The sequence below is a fragment of the Mus caroli genome, unplaced genomic scaffold (assembly GCF_978045245.1).
Source record: "Mus caroli unplaced genomic scaffold, Mus_caroli_1 scaffold_157, whole genome shotgun sequence".
Taxonomy (NCBI): Eukaryota; Metazoa; Chordata; class Mammalia; order Rodentia; family Muridae; genus Mus; species Mus caroli.
The window spans coordinates 235033-246002 of NW_028227412.1; the positions used below are offsets into that span (position 1 = coordinate 235033).

At 42.3% G+C, this 10970-nt stretch overlaps 1 pseudogene; it reads left to right on the forward strand.

Moving 5' to 3' along the window:
• The first annotated feature begins 510 nt into the window (after positions 1–510).
• LOC146999642 (igE-binding protein-like) lies at positions 511–2257 on the forward strand (annotated as a pseudogene).
• The last annotated feature ends 8713 nt before the right edge of the window (positions 2258–10970 follow it).

The following is a 10970-nucleotide window of genomic DNA, read 5'->3' on the forward strand; positions in this document are numbered from 1 at the left end:
AATGGTCCTGTTTTATAAACATGTAATACATAAATAATATATAACACGTACAAGTATATAGTGTTATATATGTAATAAGTATATGTCAAAATATAAAATGATATAAACATATAAAATAATAAAAATTAACAAAATAAACTCGCCACAGATGAGGAAACACCACTTGGGAAGTCACCAGGCTAATCTGCTCTGATAGGGGAAGGATGTCTGCCTCTGAGGCTCTGGGAAAGAAGTTTCCCCTTGGTGTGGGAAGCAGTTTCCACTGTGCCTGCGTGGCCTAATTGGTAGACAAGCAGTGTGCGCATGTGCAAGAGTGTGTTTGCGCCAAGTCACTGCCCATGCCGGGGCGTGCTGAGAGAGCAGCCAATCAGGTGTGGACACACCGCACTGAGGTGTATATAAGCAGTGCCTTTTTGGGGCTCGGGGTCTTCCTCTTCATGCTGAAGCTAGCGTAATAAAGAATTGCTGCAGAAGGATCCGGTTGTTCACATGTGTGTTCTTGCTGGCGAGATGATAGTGCGCGAGAGAAGTGATGCCAAAACCCGGGAACGCCTTACCATCGCCGGCATGGAGGAGACACTCCTTCGCGGGGCGGATTCAGAACTGCAGTCAGGTTGGTTTTTCAAGGTAGGCTCTGAGAGGCATGTTTGGTTTTGGTCTTTCTCCACAACTAGAAGGGGGCAGTGGAAGCCTTCGTAATTGTTCTTGTGGCACTTATCCTTTTCCTTATAGTGAAAGCAGGACAGGGAGTGCTGGAGGAGGTTCAAGACAGCATGTCAGAAACAGAGCGGGGTAAAAGATTAGGAGCTCAAAGGAAAAAGGATATACCTAAGAAAAAAGGCCCTTCCACGGACCCTGAATTCGAGGAAGTGAGAGAATGGTGAAAGGACGCCCTGGGAGAGAAGAGAGAGGAGGGGAAAAAGAGGCCCCCAAAAAGAAGAGCCTTTATCCGGTAAAGGAACTTGAGGCTCTGGGACTTGATGGTTCGGATTCAAGTGAGGAGCTTAGTCCCACTGATGAGGAAGATCTGGAGGAGGAAGCAGCTCGTTATGAGGAAGAGAGAGATCATCCTGATGAAAGACGGCCTAGCGAATCAGAGAGGAAGTCCAAAAGGAATGGAAGCAAGGGTCAGGTCTTTGTTCGGTCTTTAGGCCCTAGTGCCCCTCCACTTTATGTGGAAAATTTTTGCTCAGATTCTTTTATCCCTCGAGACGAGCGGCAAAAATTACAGCAGATGTTTCCTGTCTTTGAGGCAGCAGATGGAGGACACGTTCACATATCTGTGGAGCACATACAGATCAAAGAACTTGCCAAGTCAGTCCGTAATTATGGAGTTAGTGTGAATTTCACTTTATCTCAAGTCGAAAGACTTGCTACTTTGGCCATGACTCCAGGAGACTGGCAAATGGTGGCAAAGGCTGTGCTCACTAATATGGGGCAGTATTTAGAATGGAAAGCTGTGGGACGCCTGACTTGTCAGCAAGAAAGACACCACAATAGGATTCTTCTGCACAGGTTTATTGGGCTGCACATTGACTGTGTAGGTGAAAGACTCCGAGCCCTGGGTCTCTCACTTTTATATACTATCAGTTCCCATCCACTCACAGCAGGCCACATCACCTCACCAGGTACGCAGCTTCAGCTAATCAGGGCAGCAGGGGCATATCTCCATCAAAATGGCTTCGCCAGTAACCTGGTACACCTGCACAGCTCTCACGATGTTTGTGGTTTATATGAGGAAGTCAGGTGCAAGTCATACGACTTAGCTGCAGTCCCTGGCACCTTTGGAACTGCCGCCACACCCGTTCCCCACAGAAAGCCTTATGGTATGACGCCTCTCAAACGCAAGCGAGGGCTAATGCCGCCACTGAAGGTGATCAGAGAAATTGGACGTTTGATTTGCTGACAGGTCAGGGACCATATGCAGCCAATCAGACAAATTATAATTGGGGAGCATATGCTCAGGTTCCACTGCTGCCATTAAGGCGTAGAAAGCACTTTCAAGGAAAGGAGAGGCAGGAGGACATCTGACAAAAATTATACAAGGACCTCAAGAGTCATTTTCAGAATTTGTAGCCAGGATGATGGATGCTGCAGGAAGAATCTTTGGGGATCCAGAGCAGGCAATGCCCCTAATAGAGCAGCTGGTCTTTGAACAGGCTACACAGGAGTGCAGGACAGCAATTACACCTAGAAAGAGCAAAGGATTGCAGGACTGGCTAAGGATTTGCCGAGAGCTTGGAGGACCTCTCTCTAATGCAGGTTTGGTGGCCGCCATTCTGCAAGGGCAAAAGCACTCGAATATAGCGGAGTGCAGAGTTTGTTATAACTGTGGTAAGCCAGGACATTTAAAGAAGGATTGTCATGCCCCCGCCCGGCGGCAGGCACCAGGGCTGTGCACAGCATGTGCAAAAGGTTATCATTGGTCCAATGAGTGCCGTTCAGTTAGGGACATTAGAGGACAGCCTATTTAGAGGAAAGGAAGTGAGGAGGAGTCAAAAAACGGGTATCAGGGCCCCATGTTTCTAAGAAACTATCAATATTTGGAATGAATCTGTAATGTGCATTTCCCCTCATGGTATGACTGTTGTGCAAGAGCTAAAGGGGGAAATGGAGGTTTCCATTAGAAGCAGGGATATTTGGTCTTCAATTTTATAAATGGTGGTAATATCCTAAGTGGGTAACTGTGAGTTACACCACGTAAGGCTTTCAATGGCGAACTTTGAAGCAAATGGCACACAGCCTATTTGTATACGGATTTCTGAGAAAACCTGTTGTGGGGAGCCATTCCGGACTTCCAGGCCAGCTGAACAGGAAATTTGCTCCAGGTAGTAAACAAGCCCATGTTTGGTGGATGGCCCGCCCTTAATCCCTGATTGGCTGAGCAAGCCTGCCTGGTGAGGTGATGTGACCTGTGGTAATTGGTGGGGGCATGGTTGTGGCTGGAGTGGAGAAAAGCACTTGTAACCAGGGAGGCTGGGGGATTTTTAAAGAGAAGCTGCCTGAGTAAACTGCTTTAAGAAGAACCTGGTGGTTGCATCTTTCTTGCTGGTCAAGTGGGATGCGACAAGCTGTAAAGAAAGAACTGTTCCTTGGAAAGTCTGGAGAAAACCTGAACTGTGTTCAAGAAGCAATAGCTGACGTTCCTCCCCTCCCCTCCTACCTTGGCTGAGGCCAAGGCAGCAGCTGCCAGAGCAGGGCTCTAACTTTCCCTTGAAACGACTGCTCTTTGAAAATGTTATTTCAGGCACTAGGAGTTAGTTTCTGATTTCTTTTTTCCTCCCAACCTCAGACTTTATTTTTTTCCAACTTCATTTGTGCAAGTTTGGATTAGTATGGGATACAATAGACAAACACAATGTCAAAGCCATTCCAGTGCAACCTTGCATCCTGTGGACAAATTATTAAAAAACATAACCAAGGCCCGAGAAGAAAACAACATGGTCAGAGGGTTCACAACATCAAAGCGATGGTGTTTCTTTTAACCCTCAAGTATAATGATCTAGCTAGGTCACCATTTGATAATTGGAAATGCCAGAACTTGAATATTAATATGAACTTCAACTTAAAAAATTATCTTGTTACTAAATCGACTTTCTGAAAATCTTTCCTTTGCATTTTTCTGCTAACCCTGTCTACCTATCTCTCTGTACACACTCAAAGAAAGAAAGAAAGAAAGAAAGAAAGAAAGAAAGAAAGAAAGAAAGAAAGAAAGAAAGAAAGATGAGAAAGGTTTTTAAGAGTGTGGAGGCTTTTGAAACTTGCCCTGCAGGCTAATGCCTCGGAGTCTCGGAAAATCTTTTCTATACTTACACCCGTTACTGCGATTTCTCACTTTCTTGGCGCACTCAGGCAACTCCAAATAAAACCATCCCAAGAGAAACATCCCAGGAGGAAGAGGAGAGGGCAGGAGCAGGAGCAGCAGTCCGGGAGCCTTCCCCAGGGCGGAGAGTCAGCCCACTGCCCGCCCCACTCTGCCCGCCATCGATCCAGCCTCCCGCATCGCCTGCCCTGGCGAGCTCGTCCCATGCCCACCATGCATGCTGGCCATGTTTTTTAGAGTTTAGATACTGACATGATAGGTTTTGTTTTTTTGTTTTGTTTTGTTTCTTTGTTTTTGTTTTTTCTTTTTTACATATGCTTGCTTTTGTTCCACACCTATAGAAGTTTATTAGTAAACTTGATCTTAGTAAATTTGGTCTTAATCAGACCAAACATAGAGTGCAGGCTGCTTCCTAGTCAGCTTCAATTTTATTAACCTATTGCAAGAGATCTCAGCTTGATTCAACAATCTATTATGGCTACTTCTCATAGCTTCAGGTTCCCCAGAAGTCAAAGTTGCCCCGACACAAGGACTTCAGGGCAAGCCATTTACTTGGAAGGCCACATAGAGGCATATCTTTTGGGAGTGTGACAGATAGGAAGTGAACAGTAAGGAAGGATGGCAATAAAAGATACATATATTGGTGGCAGTCTCCTGTGGGTCTGTGTGTCCCTGTGTCTGTATGTCCATGTGAGTGTGTTTCTGTGTGTGTGTGGGGGGGGGGAGTGGTTCAGGAGGCTATGATTGCAGTCACAGGGGTGGGGTTGTTCCCCAGTCTGTAAGTCCTGTATCAAAGCTGTCAATGAGGACTCAAGTATATGTAACAGTAAGCTCCCTTCTCTGACCCTTACTGCTAAGCCAGCAAAACCAGCAATCAGAGTTCCCTTTGTGAAGGGGCACCTAGTCTGTGGTAGGGTCAGTCAAGCTGAAAGAGATGAAAAGAGAAAGAGACTTGGTTATCTAGAGAAAAGGGAAAAGAGGCAGTTTTAGTTACGATCTCAATAAGTATGGGAAAGGCATTTGACAAAACCCAACACCATACCTCATAAGAATGTTCCTCTCACTGGAAACAAATGGGCATTTAAGGAGAAATTTAACACTTCCCTTCCAAGTGAGATGTTGTCATCTGCTCGGCTTCAGATTGAGCGAAACGAAGGGCTAGAGTGTCCACACCAGGTTATGTCACATGCAACAGAGATGCGTTTGCCTCTTTCTGTTTAATATGGGGCCTTTCATTTTATTTCCTTCCCCTGGAAAATACCATTCATTTCCAGTCAGATGAACATTCGTATGAAGAGGCATTGGGTTTTGTCAAATGCTTTTTCCACAGCTATTGAGATAGTAACTAAAAATACCTCTTATTTTTATCAACATGATATGTTTCATTGATTTATTTTTTATTTTTTTGTCTTAGTTAGGGTTTTGCTGCTGTGAACAAACACCATGACCAAGGCAACTCTTATAAGGACAACATTTAATTGGAGCTGGCTTACAGGTTCAGAGGTTCAGTCCATTATCATCAAGGTGGGAGCATGGCAGCATCCAGGCAGGCATGGTGCAAGAGGAGTCTTCTAAGAGAACTCTGACTTCCAGGCAGCTGGGGTGATAGTCTTATAACCCACATCCACAGTGACATACCTACTCCAACAGGGCCACACCTTCTAATCCTGCCACTCTCTGGGATGAGCATATACAAACCATCACATTTTTGAATGTTAAAATCATACTTTCGTTCCTAAAATAAATCTTGCTTCATCATAGTATAAAACCTCCTTTGTGTGTTTTTGGAATTTATTCTTTAGAATTTTTTTTTAATCCTTGTTTACTATCCATAAGAGATGCTGGTTTTGGGCTGAAGAGATGGCTCAACAGTTAAAAGCACTGACTGCTCTTCTGAAGGTCCTGAGTTCAAATCCCAGCAACCACATGGTGGTTCACAACCATCCGCAACGAGATCTGACACCTTGTTCTGGAGTGTCTGAAGTCAGCTACAGTGTACTTACATATAATAAATAAATAAATCTGAGAGTTGGCTGAAACCCGCCAGCTATCCAAGACAACCGCCACGGGATCTTAAGACTTCTGGTGAGTGGAACACAGCTTCTGCTCCAATCCAATCGTGCGGGACCTGAAACTGAATTAGTTAGGGAAGCAGAAAACCGGCCTGAGTAGGGGCACAAGCCCCTTCCGGTCCAACCAGCACCGGGGTAGCTAGGGCGCAGAGTCGACTGACACCCGCCAGCTACCCAGGACACCTGCCAAGGGATCTTAAGACTTCTGGTGAATGGAACACAGCATCTGCTCCAATCTCTAAACAAAGACAACTATAACAACTAACTCCAGAGATTACCAGATGGCGAAAGGCAAACGTAATAATCTTAGTAACAGAAACCAAGACCACTCACCATCATCAGAACCCAGCACTCCCACTTCGCCCAGTCCAGGGCATCCCAACACACCGGAAAAGCTAGACCCGGATCTAAAATCATATCTCATGATGATGGTAGAGGACATCAAGAAGGACTTTAATAACACACTTAAAGAAATACAGGAGAACACTGCTAGACAGGTAGAAGACATTAAAGAGGAAGTACAAAAATCCCTTAAAGAATTGCAGGAAAACCAGATCAAACAGGTGATGGAATTGAATAAAGCCATCAAAGACCTAAAGAGGGAAGTAGACACAATAAAGAAAACCCAAATTGAGGCAACGCTGGAGATAGAAACCCTAGGAAAGAAATCTGGAACCATAGATGCGAGCATCAGCAACAGAATACAAGAGATGGAAGAGAGAATCTCAGGTGCAGAAGATTCCATAGAGAACATCGGCACAACAATCAAAGAAAATGCAAAATCCAAAAAGATCCTAACTCAAAACATCCAGGAAATCCAGGACACAATGAGAAGACCCAACCTACGGATAATAGGAGTAGATGAGAATGAAGATTTTCAACTCAAAGGGCCAGCAAATATCTTCAACGAAATCATAGAGGAAAACTTTCCAAACCTAAAGAAAGAGATGCCCATGAACATACAAGAAGCCTACAGAACTCCAAATAGACTGGACCAGAAAAGAAATTCCTCCCGACACATAATAATCAGAACAACAAATGCACCAAATAAAGATAGAATACTAAAAGCAGTAAGGAAGAAAGGTCAAGTAACATATAAAGGCAAGCCTATCAGAATTACACCAGATTTTTCACCAGAGACTATGAAAGCCAGAAGGGCCTGGGCAGATGTTATACAGAAACTAAGAGAACACAAATTCCAGGCCGGCTACTATACCCAGCCAAACTCTCAATTACCATAGATGGAGAAACCAAAGTATTCCACGACAAAACTAAATTCACACATTATCTTTCTATGAATCCAGCCCTTCAAAGGATAATAACAGAAAAAAAACAATACAAGGACAGAAACCACATCCTAGAAAAAGCAAGAAGGTAACCCCTCAACAAACCTAAAAGAAGACAGCCACAAGAACAGAACGCCAACTCTAACAACAAAAATAAAAGGAAGCAACAATTACTTCTCCCTAATATCTCTTAATATCAATGGACTCAACTCCTCAATAAAAAGACATAGACTAACAGACTGGCTACACAAACAGGACCCAAAATTTTGCTGCTTACAGGAAACTCATCTCAGAGAAAAAGATAGACACTACCTCAGAATGAAATGCTGGAAAACAATTTTCCAAGCAAATGGTAGGAAGAAACAAGCTGGAATAGCAATCCTAATATCTTCATACTCATCAAAGGTAAAATCCTCCAAGAGGAGATATCAATTCTCAATATCTATGCTCCAAATACAAGGGCAGCCACATTCATTAAAGATACTTTAATAAAGCTCAAAGCACACATTGCACCTCACACAATAATAGTGGGAGACTTCAACACACCACTTTCACCAATGGACAGATCATGGAAGCAGAAACTAAACAGGGACACAGTGAAACTAACAGAAGTTATGAAACAAATGGATCTGACAGATATCTACAGAACATTTTATCCTAAAACAAAAGGATATACCTTCTTCTCAGCACCTCACGGTACCCTCCCCAAAATTGACCACATAATTGGTCACAGAACAAGCCTCAACATATACAAAAATATTGAATTTGTCCCATGCATCCTATCAGATCACCATGGAATAAGGCTGATCTTCAATAACAAAATAAATAATAGAAAGCCAACACACACGTGGAAACTAAACAACACTCTTCTCAATGATACCTTGGTAAAGGAAGGAATAAAGAAAGAAATTAAGGACTTTTTGGAGTTTAATGAAAATGAAGCCACAACATACCCAAACTTATGGGACACAATGAAAGCATTTCTAAGAGGAAAACTCATAACTCTGAGTGCCTCCAAAAAGAAACTAGAGAGAGCAAACATTAGTAGCTTGACAACACACCTAAAATCTCTAGAACGAAAGGAAGCAAATTCACCCAAGAGGAGTAGACGGCAGGAAATAATCAAACTCGGGGGTGAAATCAACCAAGTGGAAACAAGAAGAACTATTCGAAGAATCAACCAATCGAGGAGCTGGTCCTTTGAGAAAATCAACAAGATAGATAAACCCTTAGCCGGACTCACTATAGGGCATAGGGAAATTATTCTAATTAACAAAATCAGAAATGAAAAAGGAGATATAACAACAGATACTGAAGAAATCCAAAACACCATCAGATCCTTCTACAAAAGGCTATACTCAACAAAACTGGAGAACCTGGATGAAATGGACAAGTTTCTAGACAGATACCAGGTACCAAAGTTAAATCAAGATCAGGTTAATGATCTAAACAGCCCTATATCCCCTAAAGAAATAGAAGCAGTCATTAATAGTCTCCCAACCAAAAAAAGCCCAAGACCAGATTGGTTTAGTGCAGAGTTCTATCAGACCTTTGAAGAAGATCTAATCCCAGTTCTTCACAAACTATTCCACAAAATAGAAACAGAAGGTGCTCTACTAAACTCATTCTATGAAGCCACAATTACTCTGATACCTAAACCACAAAACGACCCAACAAAGATAGAGAACTTCAGACCAATTTCCCTTATGAATATCAATGCAAAAGTACTCAATAAATTTCTCGCTAACCGAATCCAAGAACACATCAAAACAATCATCCATCCTGACCAAGTAGGTTTCATCCCAGGGATGCAAGGATGGTTCAATATACGGAAATCCATCAATGTAATCCAGTATATAAACAAACTCAAAGACAAAAACCACATGATCATCTCGTTAGATGCTGAGAAAGCCTTTGACAAAATCCAACACCCCTTCATGATAAAAGTCTTGGAAAGATCAGGAATTCAAGGCCCATACCTAACCATGATAAAAGCAATCTACAGCAAACCAGTAGCCAACATCAAAGTAAATGGTGAGAAGCTGGAAGAAATACCACTAAAATCATGGACTAGCCAAGGCTGTCCACTCTCTCCCTACCTATTCAACATTGTACTTGAAGTCCTAGCCAGAGCAATTAGAAAACAAAAAGAGATCAAGAGGATACAAATTGGAAAAGAAGAAGTCAAAATATCACTATTTGCAGATGATATGATAGTATATATAAGTGACCCTAAAAATTCTAGCAGAGAATTCCTAAGCCTGATAAACAGCTTCAATGAGTTAGCTAGATATAAAATTAACTCAAGCAAGTCAATGGCCTTTCTGTACACAAAGGATAAACAGGCGGAGAAGGAAATTAGGGAAACAACAGCCTTCTCAATAGTCACAAATAATATAAAATACCTTGGCGTGACTCTAACTAAGGAAGTGAAAGATCTGTATGACAAGAACTTCAAGTCTCTGAAGAAAGAAATTAAAGAAGATCTCAGAAGATGGAAAGACCTCCCATGCTCATGGATTGGCAGGATGAACATTGTAAAGATGGCTAACTTACCAAAAGCAATCTATAGATTCAATGCAATCCCCATCAAAATTCCAACTCAATTCTTCAAGGAATTAGAAAGGGCAATCTGCAAATTCATCTGGAACAACAAAAAACCTAGGATAGCAAAAACTCTTCTCAAGGATAAAAGAACCTCTGGTGGAATCACCATGCCTGACCTAAAGCTTTACTACAGAACAATTGTGATAAAAACTACATGGTACTGGTATAACGACAGACAAGTAGACCAAAGGAACAGAATTGAATTCCCTGAGATGAACCGACACACCTATGGTCACTTGATTTTTGACAAGGGAGCTAAGACCATCCAGTGGAAAAAAGACAGCATTTTCAACAAATGGTGCTGGCACAACTGGCGGTCATCATTTAGAAGAATGCGAATTGATCCATTCCTATCTCCTTGTACTAAGGTCAAATCTAAGTGGATTAAGGAACTCCACATAAAATCAGAGACACTGAAACTTATAGAGGAGAAAGTAGGGAAAAGCCTCAAAGATATGGTTACAGGGGAAAAATTCCTGAATAGAACAGCAAAGGTTTGTGCTGTAAGATCGAGAATCGATAAATGGGACCTCATAATGTTGCAAAGCTTCTGCAAGGCAAAAGACACCGTCAATAAGACAAAAAGACCATCAACAGATTGGGAAAGGATCTTTACCTATCCAAAATCAGATAGGGGACTAATATACAATATATATAAAGAACTCAAGAAGGTGGACTCCAGAAAATCAAATAACCCCATTAAAAATGGGGCTCAGAACTGAACAAAGAATTCTCACCTGAGGAATACTGAGTGGCAGAGATGCATCTGAAAAAATATTCAACATCCTTAATCATCAGGGAAATGCAAATCAAAACAACCCTGAGATTCCACCTCACACCAGTCAGAATGGCTAAGATCAAAAATTCAGGTGACAGCAGATGCTGGCGAGGATGTGGAGAAAGAGGAACACTCCTTCATTGTTGGTGGGATTGCAAGCTTGTACAACCACTCTGGAAATCAGTTTGGCGGTTCCTCAGAAAATTGGACATAATACTACCAGAAGACCCAGCAATACCTCTCCTGGGCGTATATCCAGAAGATGTTCCAACCGGTAAGTAGGACACATGCTCCACTATGTTCATAGCAGCCTTATTTATAATAGCCAGAAGCTGGAAAGAACCCAGATGCTCCTCAACAGAGGAATGGATACAGAAAATGTGGTATATTTACACAATGGAGTA